Genomic DNA, 22,545 nt, shown 5'->3' with positions numbered 1-22,545 from the left:
GAAGTCCGTGTTATCTGACGTGAAGTACACATAAGACTCCTTATCACTATCTGAGTGTAATTCTCTGGAATGAGAGGGAAGTGAAGCCTAGTTCTGGCTGACAGTTTGGGTCCTTTCCCTTTGGTTCCTATATTACTTGCTTCTTTTTTTTTTTTTTTTTTTTTTGTGACAAAAACACCTGACAGAAACAACAGGAGAACGGAAGGGTGTCTTCTGACTTATGGTTTGAGAGGATGTGGCAGTAGCTGATCATATTGTGTCTGTAGTCCTGTGCCCAATACCAGGAGAGGAATGCTGGAGCTCTGCTGGCTTCTTGGCGAACTGTAAAACCAGTGATGCACTCATAACACAGCCTGAGTATTGTTCCACTCTTTGTATTTTTTCTCCATCTTTATTCAGTTCAGGATGCTGCCCACTCAGGGTAGATTCTTCTTCCTCAATTAACCTCTCCCAGACGTGCCCTGAGGTGTATCTCCCAGGTGATTCTAAATCCCACGAGGATGACAATGACATCAGAGCTCTCTGTCTGCTTATCATGATCCTCCGAGGGACTGTGGGTGCTCAGAAGGGATAGCATCTCTGTCCTTTATTCCCCACACCAAGAATAAAGTTTAAACTACATTAGACACGTGGATCTATGTAGGCTCCACTTTCTTATCAATTATATTTTATTATGAATTTATTAAATGAGCCTACCTCCCTAACAACCCGACTAACCCAAACAATCAGAAAAGGATATTTTTTTTAAAAACACTACAATGAAACCTTAAGTACATCAGTCCCTGGCGTAGTCAGCAGGGTTTCAGCAGACCAGCAATTCCACCAAAGTTGCTGCTGGAACCTGGAGCAGCAACTGGAACCTCAAGCCTCAGCTGGAGTCCAAAGCCTTGAAACTTTCCCTGGAGCAGTTCTCTTTAGGAGACTCTTGAAGTGCAGGGATGAGCAGCCAAAAACCAAGTCCCAACCAAAAAGCCTCCTCTCCTGTTTTGGGCATATATGTGTGTGTTTGTGTGTGTGTGTGTGTGTGTGTGTGTGTGTGTGTGTGTGTGTGTGTGTACTCTCAGTCTGTTCAAGAATGTTTTTCACCAAGCTCCCCCACGAAATTGTTCAACTTCTATGTGGAAAAACATCCTGCTTTCCCACATCTAAGTGGTAAACATCCTGCCCTCTTCTCTATCCCACACTTGGGATCAAAACAGAAGCAGGTTTATCTCCCCTTCAGGTCTACTGAACTTAGCACACCGTTGGTTTTGCGAGTCTTCTTTAAAACCCCAGGGAAGTAATCATTTCATCCCATCTACACGTTGGGGTCAGTGTGAAGAAAATGCTGGAGATGGAAGCCGGAAGGGAGAGGCCTCGACCCAGAAGGAAGTGCATATGGGGGCGGAGCTTGTGAGCTTTCTTACTCTACAGCCCTAGAAGCCCCCAAAGTACCCAGAAGTCCCTCTGCTCTTTCTAAACCTTCTCGGGCTTCCTTAGCTCCAACACTGGCTGTGCAGGTGTAACGGTGGAAATGCAAATGGCCCCCATTTCTCTCTAGATTTGGTGTGGGAAGTCTTGAAGCACCTGCACAGCCCCTGCAGATCCAAACTGAACCCGCTCAAAACAATTTGAATTTTTGCAATATTTTTAATTTCTTACCTCCCAAATTAGACCAGGCTCGTGGACTTTCATCGGCCTTAAAAAGAGGGAGCTGAGTAAGCATTTGGAAGAGTCTGGGTTATATTCCTGTGAAAATAGACATTAATTGGTTCCCACCTTGAGTCGGCTATGCATACATAAGTGACCCTGATTAACCAACAGCGGGGAAGCCATTGTGTCTTAATTGACTGTGGCAGTCGCAGGAAGTCCTGGACTCAGCTCCTCCATGGTGGAGCAGATGAGACACTTTAAAACAGTTCCTATTAGTCATCGTATCTGCCTGCATACCTCGTTTCCTCAAGACAGAAAGAATAATGAGGCTAAAGCCTGACTATAAAATGTTCCAGCTGACTTTACTTTTTACTTAATTACTTAATAACTCCATTATCTGAAATGAGCCTGCCACTGATTAAATTCAGGAGACATCCCATTTTAGTCCACCTGTCCTTAATGGTGGACACTATGTAGTGTAAGCCATTCCCAGGGTCTTGGTATCACATAGCTTTGTCTACATACCCGCTACACAGCACAGGAGAATAACCCAGAATCCCAAATTTACACACACACACACACACACACACACACACACACACACCTGATATTGCAGCCAATAAGTACTTTTTGTCTATTTATCTTCTAATGTTCTTGGACTATATGTCCAGTAGGCTAACTGGTTTATTTCATAAAATTCCAAAAAACAGAAGGCTATTCCCCTGAATTTTATCTGACACAGTGTGCAAGCGTGCCCATGTTCTAATTAGATCTATTGAAGTTCATCAGGAGGTTCAGGACACAGTCGGCCTCCTTTTCTCACTGTTTCTGAACAGTCCGTGAGTGTGTCACCCCAGCAGGCCCACGTTTCTGCACGGTACCAAGCAGTTCTCTTTTCGCTATCACAGAAAAACGGATAGAACTTAGTGTTATCTGCTTCTTTTGCTCCACGAGATAAAGTGTAAAATGTATATTCAGTTTCTCTGAGTTCCCTGCAGGGCAGGATAATATGGTATTAAAAGTTTCCTTGGGGAAAGAAATAATTCTTACAATATCAAGGGTTTTGTATTTTAAGAATTTCCTTTTATAGTTAAATAGATTCGTGACTGTGGTATGATGCTCACAAAGTTAGAAAGACAAGATTGCACATAAATTTTAGCAGATCAACAGGTCATTTCTGCTTCTTGAAATATTATGCATTTTAATAAGGCAATTAAGAATGTCATTATTATATACAGTATACTAAAATATGGAATCTTAAAGCCACAGTTAGATTAAATTAAAAATAAGTTTTGTCTGGATAATTGAACATTTAAAGAGCTTTTCATTTATATCTCATCTTACTTAATGCATTTATTATCTCTACCTCAACACTATATGACAACTAAGCACACTTAATTTCTCTGACTTCATTTTCAGCTTTGAGGATAAATGAATGGAACACTTATTTGGACTGTATTATGAATACCTTATGTTGATTAACTCATTTATTGCAATACTTTTTGAGCAAGTTACTGTTACCATAGCCAGCACTCAGATAAAGTAACTGTGTGGGGGGAAAGGATTCCTGACTCTTGTCAGTACACATAGCTAGTAAGAATTAGTTCAAGACATGTGCCCAGGTAGCGTACTCCTAGGCTTTCCGTAAGCACGTGCCAAAATGTTGCTTCTCCTTTTGTCACCACTCAACTTTTGTTTTAGCTGGACTAAGATGTATTTATTTCAACATTTGAAGCTCTCTGGATCAATGTGCCTCAATTTATTTATTTATTTATTTATTTATTTATTTATTTTTGAGCATAGATGTTGTACTACTAGCTCACATATATAGAATGACTTCTTTTAGACAAGTCAAGGCCAAAGATACAGAAACTAAACACCGGGGGTGGGGGTGGGGGGAGGAGCGGTTCTCGATATGCAGAAAGAAATGGAAAATTAGAAACAATATAAACACAATGGAAACCCAAACCAAGGATTGGCAGTTAATTCTGCAGAAGAAAGGAAAGCACTATGGTCAGAAGCAAAGGTACCTAGACAGGGGCCAGCAAGATGGCTCAGCGGGTAATGCCAACTGCCACAGATTGATGACCTGAGTTCAGTCCCCTGGGTTTATGGTAGAAGATAACTGACTTCCAGAAATAATTCTCTGTGCTTCATGTCTGTTGCATGTACAGCCCCAGCTCCCAACCCACTACCCAACACACACAAATACATTCTTTTTTTTTTCCATTTACTTATTTACTTACTCACTTTACAGCGTGATCTCAGTGCCCACCCTCCCAATCCCACCCTCATGCACCCCTCCTCCTATTCCATCTCTCCTTCTTCCCAGAGAAGGGGAGGCCCCCAGGGGGCACCAACCCACCCTGGCACACCCTCTCCCACTGGGGCCAGACAAGGCAGCCCAGCTAGGGGAAAGGGGTCCAGTAGCAGGCAACAGAGTCAGAGACAGGACAGGCCCTACTCCCATTGTTAGAGGACCCACATGTTGACCATGCTGCACATGTGCTACATATGTGTAGGAGGGGTCTAGGCCCAGGCTAAACATGATCTTTGTTTGGCGGTATAGTTTCCATGAGCTCCTATGGGTCCAGGTTAGTTGACTCTATAGGTCTCCTTGTGGTGTCCTTGACCCCTCTGTCTCCCTCTATCCTTCCGCCCACTCTTCAGAAGCACTCCTTGAGCTCGGCCTATTGTTTGACTGTAGGTCTCTGCATCTGTTTCCATCAGCTTCTGGGTGAAGCCTCTTAGAAGACAGTTATGCTAGGATCCTGTCTACAAGCATAGCAGAGTATTGTTAATAATGACAGGTGCTGTCTTTGTCACATAGGGTGGGTCTCGACGTGGGCCAGCCATTGGTTTTTCATACCCTCAAGCTTTGTTCCATCTTCACCCCTACACTTATGTAGGCAAGATACATTTAGGGTTGAAAGTTTTATTGGAGGAGTGGCATCCCCCTGCCTCTGCTGGGAGTCCCACCTGGCTATAAGAGACACACAAATAAATTCTATAAAAGCAAGTTTAGGATACCTGGAGAAAGTAATTTAGACAATTTTTAGTAATAATACATGTCATTGAAGAATCTAACCAAATAGAGGAAAACATATAAGCAAAATTAGAAGTAAAGGGGTTACTTAGCCAAAGCTACAAAAATAACATCAATAACACATGTAACAATAACCATGCATCATATATGTAAAATATACAGAATCTGAAACATGCATCAAGATAGTTTCGAAAATTATTAGAAAATACATATAAAACTGCATGCTGACAAAGTTTCTAAGCCAAATGATATGAATGCTTTTCTGAAAAATCATTATCCAAGTCAGTTCAAGAAAATACAGATTAATTGACATTTGTAAAGAGAAGAAATGAAATGTCATCAAAGCATAACCCTGAAATTTAGCTCCCTTTTGTTTCCAAAATTCAAGCAAAGTGATTTCCCCTGTATGTTCTTCATTGTTAAGTCAGTTACACGGTGCTTCGTTGCTTTATTGTCAATGTGAAATGAAAAAAGAGGGGCTGGAGAGGTAAGTCAGCAGTTAAGAGTAAACACCGTTTCTTCAAAGGGTCCAGGTTTGGTTCCTGGCGTCTATAACTACAGTTCCAGAAAGTCTGGTGACTTCCAGCCTCCTCGGGTACTTGCACACGTGTAACGCACATACACATTTACTTTGCTAAATAAGCAACTCTTAAGAACATATACAAAACACACGAGAATCAGTCTCCAAGGGCTGGTGTTTCCATGCTGTGGCCCCGAAGTTCTGTGTGTGCTTCTCATGGCCCCACGAGAAACTGTGAATTCTCAGAAGGGATTCAATTTCTCAGCTTTCTTCCTCGGACCAAGAATAAAGCCTCAACTGTACGAGATGCGTCTGTCTGTCGTACTTGCGCAACAGTCAGAAGACGTTTTGTGATGTAGACTCCATCTTAGCAGCCTTTAAAATAGGGTCCTTTTCCTGTTGTAGAATTCGTCTTGTTTTCTTATCTCAGACTTTTCTAATCGAAGCATGCAAATTTAGATTCTTTTTCAAAGTATTACTTTTATTTAAATGTGTGTGTGTGTGTGTGTGTGTGTGTGTGTGTGTGTGTGTGTGGTGTGGTGTGTGAGTGTGTACACCACAGTGAACACATGGAGGTCAGAGGACAACTTACAAAAGCAGCTTCTTTCTTCCCACCATGTTGGTCCTGGGGCTCACATTCATCTTCTCACCCTTGGCAGAGCATTTACCCAGCGCTGTCTTACCAGCCCGTCCTCAGTTTATAAAGACATTTTCAGTGGGTTTTTCTTTCATAATCTCTCAAGTGTTCCCTGATAGTGAATGAGGGAGCTGGAAGTGAGCCCCAGCAGATGGAATTCAGAGCTTTCTCGGCATGCTTCATCAAATCTGACAAAGGAGTTTGGACAGACAGTCCCCCAAAAATTAGGGGCTCAGAGCAGGGAATGCCGTTCCTCGCCCAGCATTGCCTCAAAACCAGAGAGAGATGCAGGAATTGGGGAGGTGGAGATTAAAACGCCTCCTTTTCCCATGATAAAGCTGTTGAGGAAAACAGCTTAGAACCTACTCCTAACCCTGAGTGCTAAATCAGAGAGAGAGAAAACGGCCCCCCATACCCACTGTAACACCTCAGTGCCCCCTTGTGCCCCAGAGTGAGAAACCTGTCCGTGCCCTGTACAGGGCATGAGCTAAAAGAGCACTGTGCAGGCAGCAAGACCCAGAGAGAGAGGATGGCTGCGGGCATGTGCCATCCTCCTCTCACTCGTCACTAGTCAGGTAGCTGAGTGAAAGGACAAAGGAAGAGTGAAGACAAAGGGTTTGCTCTGTGAAGTCCCTCGGGACAGAAACACCCCAGTTCAACCCATGGACTCAACTTCTATACCTGACATGGTACCATGGAGATGTGGTGAGCTATTTTTTTATCCTAGTTTTCAAATAGATGTGAAGTCGTGTATCCTGAATTCTCATATAACAAAAAAAGGAAAAACCATCTCCTCAAGCCTGTGACTCTCGAAGCTGAGGACCGTTTCTCCGTGAAAGTGCTCTCTTTTAGGAAGACGTGAGTGAATTTCTTTTTCAGAGTTTAACCTAATCCTTGATTGCTTTCTTTTTCTAATGCTCATGAGACGAACTCTGTTAACTAAATTTAGGAGGCATTTTCATCTCCAGTTTATAGCCAAAATAATTGCTTTTCTAAGATACCTCTTTAGATCTCGTCATGCGAGAACTCCCCTGGTAAGAAATACAAGTTCGTAGCATGCTGGCGACTTCTCAAATAAATTGCAAATATCTCTAAACTAGAGAATCCCACCTCTGTGCGTGGCATTCTCCTGTAAGGCAAGTGTGAGCCTGCGACCAGTTCCATCACTGTCCTGTCTGTCCACAGACCACATCTCAACTCTCCCTTGTCTTAGAATTCTAATCTCATAAATTCTTTGACAAAACCCTCAGAAAACAAGATGCACTTGCACGCTGCCTGACATGTGTCTAGCACTTGAATACACTAAGCATTTCACATTGCTCTCCTGGAGTTTCTGTATGAAATTCATCGACATATGACTCTAGTAATTTCTATACTGACCCAAAGCATCAGAATATGGGTGAGTGTGGCTTTCAAGCAATTTCTTTTGAAGTGCTTGCAGATTTCTTTTTTCTTGATTCTAGCATCGTTTGGAGGAGTGGTACCAGGCTTTCTGAGATCTTTCCTTATGTCCTATCTTGGATTTCATTGGCCCAGGTCAACTTTTCCAATGGAACAACAGTTTAAGGCCTTTCTCACTTTGCCAATATTCCTTTTAGGAGCAGATGCATGTTCACGTACTTAAGCTCATCTCCTTTGTTTCGTTTCTGTCTCTTCTGACCTTCAGAGACTTCGTGTCTATCACGATCTGTCTTCTAAGATGTCAGCCTGTCTCTCGTGGGAACTGTTCTCTGCTGTAGGTTTTAATCAGTTTGCTTTTGTTATTTTGTTGTCAGTCTTTCCTTACTCGTGATGTGGTTGTTGAATAAAAGCACATTCTTCAAAGCCCTTCAGTCCCTGATTCCTAGTGGTAGGTAGGAACTTCGCATTTACAATATCTTGGTGACTTTTACTCTACCTTAACCCAAGAAGATGTGGTATTCTATTCATTGGCCGCATGTTTGTGTTACCATTTGCACTAAGCATGCACCTTCCCCAGGGGTGACTATTCAAATACAAAATTATATAATTACAAATTACCATGCTAATTTCCCTTTTTCTGCCCTAAAAGTCAGTCATGGACATTGAGGCAATCAAAAGTAATGCTGCCTTCCTGGGTGTGGCCCTGGTAAACTAAAGTTAAAAGGCTGCACATGGAACTCAGCAAAACCCGCTTTGCAACAGGCAGAGCTGAGAAACGATGGTGGAAACGCATCAGCACGCTGCCATCTAAACGGCCTCTGCCCAAAAGTACCCAGGAGATTACTCGGCATACCTGGGATTCTGTTTCAATATTCTTCCAAGGCAGAGAGAAGCCCTGCCTACTGCTAGGGTAAGAGATATGGCCATTGCTGACTTAAAGACAAAACCCTCATCAGTCAGCGGAGGACTCCCGCAAGCTTCACACTTGCCAAACACCTACACCTGCTCAGGCACACTGGCTAATAGCTTACAGCAAAACCTCTAGAGCCATGGTCTCAACCTTCCTCACTCTGACCCTTTAATAAGGTTTTTCATGTTGTGGTGTTCCCCTAGCCATAAAACTATCCTTGTTGCTATTTTATAACTGTAATTTTGTTACTTTTATGAATCATAACGGAAATATCTGTGCTTTCTGACGGTCTTAGGTTGACCCTGTGGAAGGGGTCACGCCCCATGGGTTGAGAACCCACTGCTCTAGACACAGATGTCTCCATTCTGCAAGGGGTTGATTGTAAAGTGTCAAATGGGGCCTAGAGATAGATCAGCAGATGAGAGCACAGCTGCTCTTCCAGAGGACCTTGGTTCAATTCCCAGCATCTACCTGAGTACTCACAGCCACCTGTAACTCCAGTGCCATGAGATAAGATGCCCTCTTCTGGCCTCTCTAGGCATTGCACACACATGATGCACAGACATACATGCAAACAAAACTCCCAGACAAATAAAATAAAATAAAATAAAAAAAGTTTAAGAAAAACTGAAAAAAACTAGATGCATTACTTTAGGTGAGTTCCTGCCACATAGAAACAACAGGAAGGAAAGTCCCACCCAAGTGAAGGGACGTAACCCTGCAACACTGTGTGTGTCATGAGAACAAAGGCGGGACACAGGGGAACAGCTCTAACATGGTGCTGCCAATGACATAATGCTCTATGAGGAACTAGCCAAAGAAAGTGTGGGGAGGATGTCTGATTTTATTTAAAATGTTGACAACTGTGGGAGTCGCTAAGAAGTGGAGAATACATTGAGCAAACACAGTAATAGGCTATGCTTTTATGTTGATCTTCACAAAGTTGGAAGAAGGGACACAACACACACACACACACACACACACACACACACACACACACACACGTGGAACTCACGTGTGTGTGTGTGTGTGTGTGTGTGTGTGTGTACGTGTGTGTGTGTGTGTGTGTGTGTGTGTGTGTGTGTGTGTGTGCCATACGCCAGGAGCTCTCAGTAGGACATTCACTAACACAGACGTACCTGACCACAGAATGTATGCTCACAGCTGTTTGTCACCCATCAGTGTGACAGAGCCCTAATAAGAGGCATTTGGTTTGTGATTTAATGAGTTTTTTTTTTAATCTATGAAAACCTTCCATTGTCTCCTCCTTGCCCCGTCCGGGTGGTTGCCACAGAGACTGCCACACTGGCTTTCCAGAGGCTCAGATCTTCTCTCGATGTGGGCTATGTGGGGATTTGCTGAGATTTATCTATGGTACTTGTTCACCGTACTCAGTTTTGTCGTCTCCCGTATGAAGAAAGCTTTCCAGGGATTTCTGCAGCTTAACTGTGCCATTTATATAGAAAGGGGAAAAAGTGATCCTAAGAAGGGATTGAAATAAAATGGGGTTCACACAAGAAAAATGAAAACACATGAATCCACAAATAAGTACTTTGACATAAAACCATCTAAACACGTGGCTATTTCACCAGAGTGGTAATTGAACATGGGAACACTGCATGGTTTCTGAAATATTTGGCGTGGCTTTCTGTCTCCTGAATGAGGGGCTTAGAGTTTGATCTCGGGTGCTGACTGGCCTCTCCCAAGATATAGGCTCTCTAGAGTCCCCTCTCCGGCTAACGCAGCTACTCTCTGCAAGCTAATAGCTCCTGAGCAGCCATCCCAGCTCACAGCTCTGCTTTGACCTGTCTCTGCTTGGATATCTTACAAGCATCTCCAACATTGCTGACCCAGACCAGAACCTTTATTTTCATCCTTAGACATGCTTTTGCCCTGTATTTCTCAATTCAGGAAATATATTGTCCTTAATTACATCAAGAAGCGAGGCATCACTCTAGTTCCACCCAGCCAATAGAAAGCTAGCAATGAGGCACGCAAGTCATTTAACGTTTTCTACAGGTCATGCAAAAAGAAAAAAAGATGCAATTAATAGAATTTTTTAGTTAAATCCCTCTCAAATAAATATCACACACACACACACACACACACACACACACACACACGCACACTTGTTTTATGTGAAGGTTTTGCTTTCACACATGTTTGTAGACTACATGTATCCATTGTTTGTGGAGGTCAGAAGATGTCAGTGAATTCTATTGGGGCTGTAACTACAGAGGGTTTTGTGCCATGTGGGCGCTGGGAGCCTAACTAGGATCCTTTGAAAAGGCAGCTGTTGCTCGTCCCTGACAAGCGATCTCTCCAGCTTCATAAAAGCTATTCAACTGAGACACATTACCTTCTTTATATATGAAGTCTTAACATCCACAGTTGAACAACGTGGTCCCAATTCGTGAAATGTGGATAGAGATGGTACTACAGATGATCAAGACATACCTCACTGAGTCAGAGACACTTGACCAACGGGGGACTGAAGTGACCGTGTTGCCCTAAGACACCATCCCCTCTCCATGTTGAGTCCCTGGGGGCACCTTCCGCTTTAAATGAAACAAGAAAAAATCTCATAAAAGCCATGCCCTCAAGCCTCTTTGTCTTTCTTCCCCTACTTTTACTTTTCCCCCTTTAAATACTTACATTTTGAATCTTACACTCATGGGAAAGAAAGAGAAAAATGCATGTTCCCTTTGTACACATTTATGCATATTAGTACAATGAGCCTTAACTTTTACCCCACAACTAGAAGCAACATCCCAGTCCGTTGGGATTTAAGTTCTGCCTCCATCTCTTTGGAACTTGGTGGTTAGATTTGAGATCCAGCCTCCCTTCTTCTGTCTCCATGGTGACAACAGCTGCCCCTTCTGAGTGCGTTACACAAGCTTCTTGGGCCTCAGTTCTCCCAGTTAGAAAAAGGATGTAATTCTTGCCTCATGTGTGGTGACGGTGGAGTCAGGTGAGACCCAGCCCGGACAGTGGCCCACTGCTGTTCCTAAAATTCTCTCCTTCCCAACGGCCATGTGATTGTCATTTTCTACTAACATGAGTGCCTATTTGTCTGGACAAAAAATAATAATAATAATAATACTAAATCAGATGCATGTTTAGTTTTATTGAGTTCAAAACCTAGAATTACACTTTCATTCTTCAAATGCAAGATCACCATCTAGTGGCCAAATCATAGAACATACTCTGTGACTGAGCAGCGCCTTTTGATTTTGTGGGTGGATTTTAAGTGTGGGATGGAGGGAAGGGGAGGGAGAGAAAGAGGAGGGAAGAAGAGATGGAAAAAGACAGACAGACAGACAGATTCCTTGAGATAATTTTACTGAAATACTAGACTACCTGCACGTGTGAGTATATTGGATGTGATATATCATTTTTCCTGAGAGCGGGTCATCTTTAAAACACAGCACCACTGTCCTGAGAAGCTTGGTGTGTAGCTTGTCATCATGGGCTTCGTCTGAGCAGAACATCTGCATGCCCAGGCCTGTTTGGTTCCTCCTCCCGAGGTTCTGGCTTGTTGGAAGAGAGATGTCACCTGGGTGTCATGGTTTTGGAACCTATTTGGATCTGTGTTACTGTATCCCAAAGTCACCAACACTTAGAACCAGAAAAGACCTTGGAGGTGATGCCCAATTCTCAGTTTAAATCACACTCTAAAAATCTTACTGGTCATCGGTAGAAACTCTTCATGAATGACTTTGATGAGCATTTCAAAACCTGACAGTACATATATAGGTTCCATACCATATGACATCTCATTAGTTGGAAGGCATTTCTGAAAAGAAAAGGATGGAAAATGGTGACTGTGTGGTGACTGTCTAATGTCTGAGCCAGTGACATGTCCTCTCTTGTATTTGAGTAAAATAACTGTATGGAACTTATCAGATAGGTTTTCACTTGCAGTTAATTAAAATCAAATTCTGCGTCAGCATCTGTGAGGCTGGGGAGCTGTGGGGCTGTGGAGCAGCCAGCCTGGGTCAAGGCATATCCAAACACCAAAATCTCATCCCGAGATGGGTAGAAGTAGGGTCATTCCTCCTCTGCCCCCATCACCATGTTCCAGGCCAGTATGACCTGCACCCCAGCCTTACCCCCAAGAGGAGGTCATAACCTGGTAGCCGGGTTAAACTTCCTCTCCCCTTATAAGGTCATGTCCAGCAGCACCTGAAATTCCTCCTTCTGAAAATGAGCATCCCCTGCACCCTGACCCCAACCAATGATGTACCTCACCCCGAAAGCCCCTACCCACCCCCAAAAGTTTAAGTAGCCTTTGTTCCTCCCATTAACAGAACTGCCTCACTGAAGCCTGTATCTTGCTCACAGCTACCTGAGGTCTCTTAAGCCCCCAGCTGTTCCTGCCTTCCTTCCCCTCTCAGGATCCACTGGTCAGAATCACAGGCCGATTGTGCTGCACGCAAGCAGAGCCTAAACTGCAAGCATTGCTGGTTCTTTTCTGTTTATTTTTCCAGTATACCGTTTGGAGACGTTTACTATTCCATCTCTGAGTACAATGAGATCATTTCAACCACTGTTACTTATTCAGTCACAAACTGCATCTGTGAGTTGCCACTTGCCAATAACTAAGAAATCATTTGCAATGGCCCATCAAAATCCCACAGCCTAAAAGTATGATAATTAGATAGCTGAAGAACTCTGCTGTCTTCTAGGGGGAAATGCATAGAGTCCCACAGTGGAAAGAACAAAAATAACAGGAAGAAAAATTACTAGAGCACCAAGAATATACCATAACTCCCACTTAGCCACAATTCTGAGGATCTGAGGATTTGGTGGCCTGCAGTCAACCACAGGTGAAAAATATTAGCACCCATCTCAGTTCTTTGGAGAAAGAGGCCACATTCATGTAACTTGATACTTTTATAACCATCTTACCTGATTGTTATTCCCTTGCTGTGCCTAATTTGCATGTTAAACTTTATCATAGGCATGTACACACACGTATAGTGGTTGACTCTCCCATTGCTTCCAGGCCTCCCCTGAAGATGAGAGGGGTGCGGCTATAGCACAGCTTTCTTTTTTACTCCATGATAAAATTAATTAACTAATTAATTAATGACAGAAGCAACTTAGGGGAGAGAGGGATTATCTTTAGCTTTCATGTCCAGGTTACAAATAGCATTGAAGAGAAGTCAGGGCATCAGGAACCTGAAGGAGCCAGACATACCCACAGTCAAGAGTACAGTGAACAAGATGTCATCCTGTTTTCTCCTTTTTCTATACTGCCCAGGACCCAAACCTGGGGAATGGCGCACAATGGGTGGGTCTTCCCACGTCAATGAACGTACTCAAGTCAACCCCTACAGCCTCGCCCATGGACCAGGCTAATCTAGACTGTTCTTCACTGAGACCCTCTCCCTCCCCATGTCATTCTAGATTCTGAACGTGAAAGAGAGAGCAGGAAAGGGTATAGGGAAAGGTTTAGAGGGAGGAAGGGAAAAGAGGAAATGGCGTAATTATATTATATATCTCAAAAGACAAAAATAATTTAAAAACTAACCAGCACAGAAGGTGTGCCTCATGTAAAGGGGTCTCCAGCTGCACGCGCTGGAGCAGTGTGTGTGTGTTTGGAGCCAGGAAGGTGATTTTTTTTAAGTGGACGGAAGTGAAAGGACTTAGATATCAACAAAGGCTTACAATAAAATTGATAGCCATCTCATTTACATTGGAGTGAAAACCTTTCCTAATGAAAATACAGTGTCTGGGAAAGTGGCTTAGTGGGTAGGGAGAAAGGCAGAGAAAGCAACATTTGGTGAAGGCACACAGATGGGTGAGCCATGTACATGGTTGCTGCTACAAGCTTTTACTGATAGAATGGCGGAGCCCCACCCACCACCCCCCCCCAAAAAACCCTAAACATACACTGTCCTTCTCATTGGGGAATGAGGAGCCTGAGGGATAGAGACTTCTTCCCTTGCTTGTTCCTCTCATCCCCACTTTTTCCTTTCTTTCTCTTCTAGGGTCTTCCCGCAGCTATGAAAGGCTGCCCGCATCTCACTGAATTTCAGAGACGCAAAGGCAATTATTTGACACATTATTGTCAACCTAATACATTTCTTCAATGGAGGTGGAAAGAACACCATACTTTTCCATACCTGAGAGTGTACCACACATGAGCCTGATATATTCCCATGGAGGCTAAAATCCAGAGCACAGATAAGCTGTAAACAGACCGCTGAGATCAGAGTGTCTGGTCCCCTCCTAAAGTGGACACTCCTTGTTGATGGGGCTGTGCAGAGTCCTGCAGAATGATTGTTAGCATTTCTTGCTCTTGACAGGGACCAGCAGCAGTGCCTCCACCATCACCATGGGTTCTGACAACAAAAATTATCTTCTGGAAGACAGAGTTCCTCTTTCCCCATTGAGAACCATGGGTAAAAGTGATTAAGGCTGTCATAGATGTTCAGATTAGTTTCTTAAGCCAGGAGGAGGTGGTGAGAAGGGAGCAGGGAAAGGCAGCTCTGTTCCTCTGAACCATGGTGTCTGCTGTATACAGCTTGAGCTTAACCTTCACAGCAATTGCTCTCACAGAGTTCTGTGCCCAGTAGGACCCTTAGCAAACATGTCAGTAGCTGGCAGCTTACTTACTTTGGCTCTGTCTGATTGTCTCCACCAGGCACAGTTGTCTGACACTTCTAGTTTTCTTCTTTTGTTTTGTGTTTGTTTGCTTGTTGTTTCTGAGAACGAGTTTCACTGTGTAGACCAGGCTGGTCTTGAACCCACATAGATCTGCCTGCCTCTGGCTCCCAAGTGCTGAGATCAAAGGTGTGTGTGCAAATACACCCAGCTCCTTCTAGTCTTCTTAAAACGAATGGTCTTGTTCTTGCAGAGTCTCCAAGGACCAAGCCAGTCTGTTCTGCGCCCTGTGCTGGCTGTGAACCTGTGGGCTTATCCACATCCCCCTGACCCCAAACTCACTCTGGCATAAAAGCATCTCCACATCCGCTTGGAAGTCTGTCTCTCCTGAGTTCAGGCTTTCAGATCCGCCCTAGTGAATAGGCCTGGTGAGTTCTTAGACTCTGTGGTCTTCCTCCACCCGATTGCTGGGACGCTAACCATCGATGCTGCTTCTAGGGCCTTTAGATCAATCAAAGGGAGTAGGGATGGAGACGGAAGGGGAAAAGGAGGCACTTGAGGGTCTTGGCCAATCTCCTGCCATCTTGTGTTCATTAGCCAACCTCCTGCCATCTTGTGCTCATCATATCTGCTGACGAATAACGGCTCTTCCGTGGAGCTTGCTGTGAAGAGGCCCTTCATGGACGTCTCCATTTTGACAAAAGCAATGTTCTCTATTGTCTTTGTTGTGACTTGCACCCCAGGTTCACTCCCTGCTGCTCAGCTTGTTTGTACTTATTGGTAGACTGCTGGGCCCGGCAGGCAGCCTGCTTAGAGAAGGGAGCACCAAGGGAACTGAAAACAGAGGTCTAAGGCTAGAGCTCAAAGGTGCAGCACTTGATGATCATGTTGGGCCCTACGGTCCATCCCTAGTCCAAAGCATCCTTTCACAGGCACTTGGGTTTTTCTTGTGCTTCTCTTAAGGACCTCTCTCCATCGTGTGGCTGACTGACCTCCATTCCTGCTTAACTCAAACAATAGGGCTTTTTCTCTTTGCCTTTTCTATCATCACCCTTTTCTGGACAGCCATCAAGATTTATAGCTTGCCTGCCCTGAGATTTGTCTTTTAAGATTGTCCTCAAGCTATTAAAGAAAAAAAAAAGCCTGGAAATGGACTATTTGTCAAAGCAGTTTGTCCCAATACTCAATACTTAAGCCCATGGGAAACACACTTCACATGTCTCTTCCATGATCCTGTCCCTTACCACACCAGTCACCATGTAGCTGGGTGTGCAGTGCACTTACCAGATCTCTCCAGGAGGAAGCTCTCCTCAGGCCACTGCCTCCACAGGTCCCTGGAGTCACAAACCTTCTAGGGCATTCCTGTGGCTATACCTTGGGTTCTCCAGAAATCTGTTTCACCACATCACCCCTGCATCATGTCATATGACCCAATTTTCCTTGCTTTGGGGGCCAGCAAAAATCCTGATGCATCACAGAGACCTTGTGGTGTTTAGTTTTATGTGTTTAGGTGTGTGTTTATATGTGTCCAGGTCATATCAAGCTCAAGCCTTTGATTCAGTCTTTAATAAAAAATAAAAATTAAAATTAAACTACATAAAGTACCCAAACATTTTTGCTCAAAGAGTAGTGTAGCCATCACTGTGAAGGTATTGTTGAGACACAGATAACGTTTAAGTGAATAGAATTTGAGTTCCACACATTACCATCCACAATATAAGCCTCATGCATCACCTGAGGCCTTAGGAGACAAACAGGCTGAGGTCCCCAAGGATACCTCTCAGAGCTCCAGCTCCCACTTGCCCTTTGGCCCTTTGACTTTGCTGTCCCCTAAAACCATAATCACATTAGCCAACTTTGTAAAGTTTATTGATATTATGTATATCATGTTTTATCTTCGTGTACACCTGCAGGCCAGAAGAGGGCATCAGATCTTATATTATATAGGTGTGACCCACCATGGTGCTGCTGGGAATTGAACTCAGGACCTCTGAGTTCACCGCTGAGCCACCTCTCCAGCCCCATGTTAGCCAAGCCTTTTAAAGACTCTTAAATACACAAATGTACATATCCCATTTGTTTCTCAGGGGAACCTTGAAGATCGCAGCCCTACTTAGCACATCACATGAGCTCTTCTGAAGACTTGCTTTGCTTGGTGTAGACACTATTTCTTTTCTCATGCAGTCAGCAGATTCCATCCATCATGAAGAATATCCATTTATAAGTACCTGGAGTGTTTCTCAGGATTTGATGAATAAATCAGAACTGCCTCGGGGTGACAACACATAGAAATGAGAAGAATTTTATATAGCCACATGCACTGTCCATCTGTTTGTGAAAGGTGCCCTCCCCAAGTTGGAAATTAAATCTATCCTGTTCAGCCCCAGGATTTCCTCTGGTGCCACCCAGACCTATCATGTGGGCATGGGAGTAAAGTAGCCAGCACTAGAGAGAGTGTGACTTCTCAGCACTTATTACCAATTTGCCAGCATCCGTGGAGTCTTTCACTCTGTCTGAGGCTCACTGTCAGTGCTGAGTACTTTCATTAACTGTTGTTCAAAGAAATTGTGACTTTCTAGCATGTTTGCCAAATGCTGGTCCCTAACCAGTTACTCTGGAAACAGTGTCTGCCCCACCACCAGACTGCATATTTCTGTTGCTTTCTTGTCCACTGCCTCTGGGATGCACATCGACCACACTACGGTCATAGAAGGGGCTCATCAACAACAGCCATTTAGCAGAAGCATATCTTCCCAATTCCAAATTGAAAACAGACCTCCCTTGGCCCAAAAGCACAGCCTGCCTGAGGTGGAAGTGCTTCTAAATTTAATTCTGTAATAGAGTGAATGGCACAATTTCATCGTCAGTGTTTCTAATTAAAGTAGTTCACGTTTACTAAATGTTTGCTCTGAGCAAGGCATGGGTCAGACTAGTCCATTCAAAGCACGTAGCAGTCCTCATAAACCCTGAAAGACTAGTGAGTCACTGGAGCCACTGCTGGTAAAACCTGGCACCAAAAGAGGCTGGGACGCAGCCAGTCCCCCAGCCACTGTGCACAGCCAATCTGTTTTCAAAGCCTATGTCCTTTACCACGACACATCCTCCTCCCAAAAGATCATCGTGTCTGGAGAATTGCTTCATCTTCTTAGCCTGTTCTGTATTTTTCAGATTTTGGTTTTTTTAACCAACTGGCACTAAAATAGAGGAAGTTTACTAGCTGAGCTGGGAGACCCCGGAGGCAGGCGACTGTCATGGAAATGCATTCTAGGAATGTGCTCGGACTGGAAAAGAAAGTGTAACTCGGGGCATCCTGAGTGTCAGGACGAAGAAAAACTAGTAAATTTACTATCTCTCATCACCTTGGCACTCCATAGTGGAAGGTGGCTGAACTGTGAAATGAATTTGTTTTGTTTTGCTTTGCTTTGCTTTGTTTTTAAACACTGTGTGTTTCAGTTGCAGGTTTACAAACAATGTAGGTATCCACCTTTAAAAAGCCAAAGGGAAGGTTTTCTCTTTATAGGTTTCCCACCCAACCCACTCTCAAAATACTCAAATAAGAGTGGCCACACAATAGCACTGCTCACATCTGTATTTCCCGTGCAGCTGAAGCTATGGAGCCAACTGAGTAAGCATCCCTGGCCATCCTCAATTCGGAACTCAGGAGGGGAAGACCTGCATTCAGCCAGCAGTCATGTGCTCCTTAATGCCACATTTTGTAAAATTTCAAACCACCTCCCAATCTTCAGCACAAATCTATCTCTCTCTCTCTCTCTCTCTCTCTCTCTCTCTCTCTCTCTCTCTCTCTCTCTCTCTCTCTCCTGTTCATATGTAATTTTTTTTGTTTGTGACCCGCTAAGCTTAACCAGGGATGACTGCATAACTACGTGTTTGCTGAAATCCATTGGCGCCTGGGGGCTCAGTAGTGGGTACACAATGAAAGACAGGAGGTCCGTGAGCCACCTCATTCCTGGATTTATTGTGAGTGGTGCTAGTCTTGTATGGACCCAGGACAGGTAACCACAGCTGTTGTAAGACACATAAATATTTTTAAACAATTGAAATGGTTTTGCTTCTTTAGAGACCTTTATTCACTAACATTTTTTAAAGTAGCCTTACCTTTGAAAAACTTAAAAAGGTTTCTCTTTGAGATTCCCTATTTGAAAACTTCATCATTAAACTTAGTGGCCAAATATGGCTCTTATCCCTGACTTTAAAGGAACCTCCTTGCTGGTGCCAGGGCTCTCCTCCAGCCCTGCCTATTCTTGATAGTGTTTTTTGTTTGTTTGTTTGTTTGTTTGTTTGTTTGTTTTTATCTATCCAATCTGAAGTGGGAACCTTTTTCATACTCCAGCTGTCAGTAGATATAAACATCTATCATAAACACGTCTGTACCTGTAGTAGTTGAACTCGGAATTATATGAACAAGTCAAAAGGATTGTCTGAGGGCAACAATAAACAGGGTAAAACCAGAAGAATTATATACAGCCACATACCTATCCATCTGATGGTACCCTGAGCCTCCAAACTGCCCTTCTCCAAGCAGGAACTTAAATCTATCATCCTCAATTCTGGGTTTCCTCTGCCGTGACCCAAAGTCACTGAGAATAAAAATAAATATCTTTGTTCTCTATGGTCCATACTACACACCCTTGATTAGGGGTGGAGCTTTCCTTGCTTAGAAGTGGAGAGGCCTTGGAACTACCATGAAGCTAAGACCTCAAAAGCCCTGGAGATCAGGGTTGGGAACAGCTCTGCCAGAGATGCTGAGGCAGGAGCTACTTAGAGCATGCCTGCCCCAAGGTTGCCCCTCTCTAGCTTCAGGACACCCTCTTTTCCGGTTCCTCCTGCCTTCTATACCAGTGGGCGATGGGCCACTGAAAACCAAGCACAGTGATAGAATCTACCTCCTCAATCATCTCAAAACCCGAAGCCTTGGAAATTGGATCTAAACAGACAACACATATGGGCGAATTGCTTCTCGTGAGGTTCTTTACTGGTTTGCTTCCCGTCTATTCTAACACTCCTGGTGCTCAGTCCCAAACCTGCTGTTATCTGGCTGCTACATCCTAAGTAATGAAGAAGCCCAGAGCTAATAGCTCAATGTCCCTGGCGGTCCTTCCTGTGGGAAGACAAAGAGAGATTGCCTTTCTGGGTTGTGTTTTGGGACCTCAGGTTCATTCAGCACAGATGTTTCCATTTTCCTCTTTGACTGTTAGCCAAACCGCAGTGGGAAGGAATTGCCCATCCATAGTCAGAAAATTGGAGTGGTGGCATTTATTTCCTCCCTCAAATGGCAGAGTTCCTCATCATCATCAACCCACTTGAAAGGACCATTTCTTTCAATGAACATTCCTGATGCTTGCCAAGGTTTAGAAAGCTAGCTAAAAATTCTCAAACTACTTTCCTTGTGTGCTTGCTTTCGACAAATGGGTGTTTCATAGACGACCCCATAGAGTGCTTTCCTTTGTGACTGTTAATGCACTATAAACACGGTAGACCGTAAATACAGTTCATGTCAATCAGTTCACATTTCATGAAATGAGAATTAGAAAAGGTATGCCTTTCCCTAAAGAACAGTAGCTTTAGGGTTGTTGTTGTTTGTTTGTTTGTTTGTTTGTTTTTGTTTGCTTGGGGAGTTTTTTGTTTTGCTTTGTTTTGTTTTGTTTTTTGGTGTTCTGTTTCCTATAGTTATGCTTAAAAGTGCGAGCAAACGAGCCTTCCGTGACAGGACCCTGAGGGAGTCAGTGACCTGCGCTCTCTCTGACTGACTTGTATAGAATCATCAGGAGATGGGCATTATACCTTTCAGGAGTGGTTGGCCTCATAATACAAATAATTCCTAGAGGCTACTGCACCTCTCAGTGCCATTACACTGGGGACAACAATTCTGCATGAGTTTCCGTGAAGACAAACCATAGTCAAACCACTCGAGCATGTGGGCCACTTTCCCCCTTTATTGAGAAATGAGAGGACTGACTGTCATCTCCACTTGAGGAAATCCCTTCCCCTTCATTTATCCCAATTTAGTGACAGTCTTGTGTTGGGGGAAAGCATAGGCATTTGCCAAAGATACCACATCAGCCTTGAGTAGCGCTATGATTTGCTAAGGAAAAAAAGTAATAGTGTTTTCTCATCTTGCCAGGTTTCTTATCTTGTCTGTTAAAGGCACCTTCTCAGCTGATAACCTTTGCTGGGCTACTGACTTCACCTAAAAAATCCATGCCCATCCCCCACTCCACCCTAGCGGGGCTCATTTCATGGGGCCCCTTCAAGTTTTTCTTCCTTCCCCACCCTTCCTCCTGATGAGTTAGTTCATTTCCCCAAAGACAGTGTGAGACCTCTCTGAGTCCAGCACATACTTTGTCTCTCATGGCTGCTTGCCTATTGCCTCTCTTCTTTCCCACCAAACGTGCATCCCCACAGGAACTATAATTATTCACAAATAAACATATGACATCCTGCCCACATTGTGAAGCCTTGCGGGGCCTCTGGCTCAAATCAGTGGTCCTGTACCTCATGAGCCTACACTGGAGATCACATCTCTTACTCCCAGTGCAGTTAACTATCCACAGTTAACTGGGATCAGTGGGGCACTTGCCTGCAGCAAATAGAATTGTAAGGGAGAAGCAATCTTAGGGGGATCGTGGTAGATCTCTGTAAGAGACATTTTTCTCTGAAGGCTTACATGATTTTGAGCATGAAACCCTTTTTATCCGGCACAGGCCAGCTCGTTTTGTAGAATAGTGGATTAAGAAATCATTCTAACCTAACAGATTGCCACCAGACACTTTTTTTTTCTTTAATTAGAACATAATACATCATTTTCACTTTACCTCTCCTCCATTTTATCCTTCCCTTGCCCCCCTCACAAATTCATGGCCTCCTCTTGTGTGTGTGTGTGTGTGTATATATATACATATATACATATGTACATACATACATACATACATACATACATACATACATACAACCTGCTGAGTCCGTTCAGTGTTACCTGCAGATGCATGTATATGTTTCCAGGACTGACCACTTAGAGTGACCATCCCTGGGGAAGACTAATTCTCCCTCCTTCAGCAGTGTTAATTGTTTGTAACTCTTCATCTAGGCATGGGGCTCTGGAAAATTTCCCCCGCTTACATTAAAATGTTTGATGAAATAGGAAAGAATGGAACAAAACAGGGAAATGTTTCGATAGCAGGGAACACAGTTCATCACTTGGAGAAAGTGATTACTGGGCGTCCATCCCAGAACTTTTGATTCTATAAGCCTGGAGCAGAGACCAACACTTTCCTTACTTATGTGGGTGCACTTATGTATATGGACATGGTCACAACACAAAATGAGCCCCATTCTGTAGTCTGCATCAAAAGGATTTGAGAACCATTGTCCTGCCTCATAGGTTGTAGAGCGAGGTCTACCAAAGGCCTCACTGTTCCGACTGCCTGCATCTCAGAACAATTTAAATGGTTGTCAGGTTGGTAGGGACATATCATAGTTAGTGCATCATCGATGGAGTGAGGTATTGAGAAACACACACAGTGGGCAGTGGTGAGGTGAAAAGACTCATTTGACAGAAGACATGGCTGGGCTGTAACTGACTCAGAACCGGAACCCAGATTCTAAACTCAACTGTGAGTTCTTCACGAATCAAACAAGTGGTTTCCAAGCCACTTAGTTCATCCTCTAAATTTTGTAACTTTGTAAATAGAATTCATGTGAACTCATATTGCTCTTATACTGCAAATACGCCAGGGTGGTTGCCTTAATCCCAACATAAGCCACAGCAG

The 22,545-nt window shown here is 43.7% G+C and overlaps 1 protein-coding gene and 1 long non-coding RNA gene across 2 annotated transcripts in view; one reads left to right on the top strand and one right to left on the bottom strand.

Annotated features, from left to right (window-relative positions):
- NWD2 (NACHT and WD repeat domain containing 2) overlaps positions 1–22,545 on the top strand; it is a 141,499-nt gene that overhangs the window by 89,438 nt on the left and 29,516 nt on the right. The window lies entirely within an intron of this gene.
- Positions 9,412–10,931, bottom strand: LOC311607996. Its single transcript, XR_014782809.1, has 3 exons — positions 10,802–10,931; positions 10,506–10,704; positions 9,412–9,627 (listed from the first exon to the last, which is right to left on the bottom strand). It is a non-coding gene; the product is annotated as an uncharacterized lncRNA (long non-coding RNA).

Source organism: Acomys minous (assembly GCF_964271855.1).
Source record: "Acomys minous genome assembly, chromosome: 10".
NCBI classification, from domain to species: Eukaryota; Metazoa; Chordata; class Mammalia; order Rodentia; family Muridae; genus Acomys; species Acomys minous.
The sequence above is the reverse complement of the archived record's forward strand: the minus strand, read 5'-3'. Positions and strand labels throughout refer to the sequence as shown.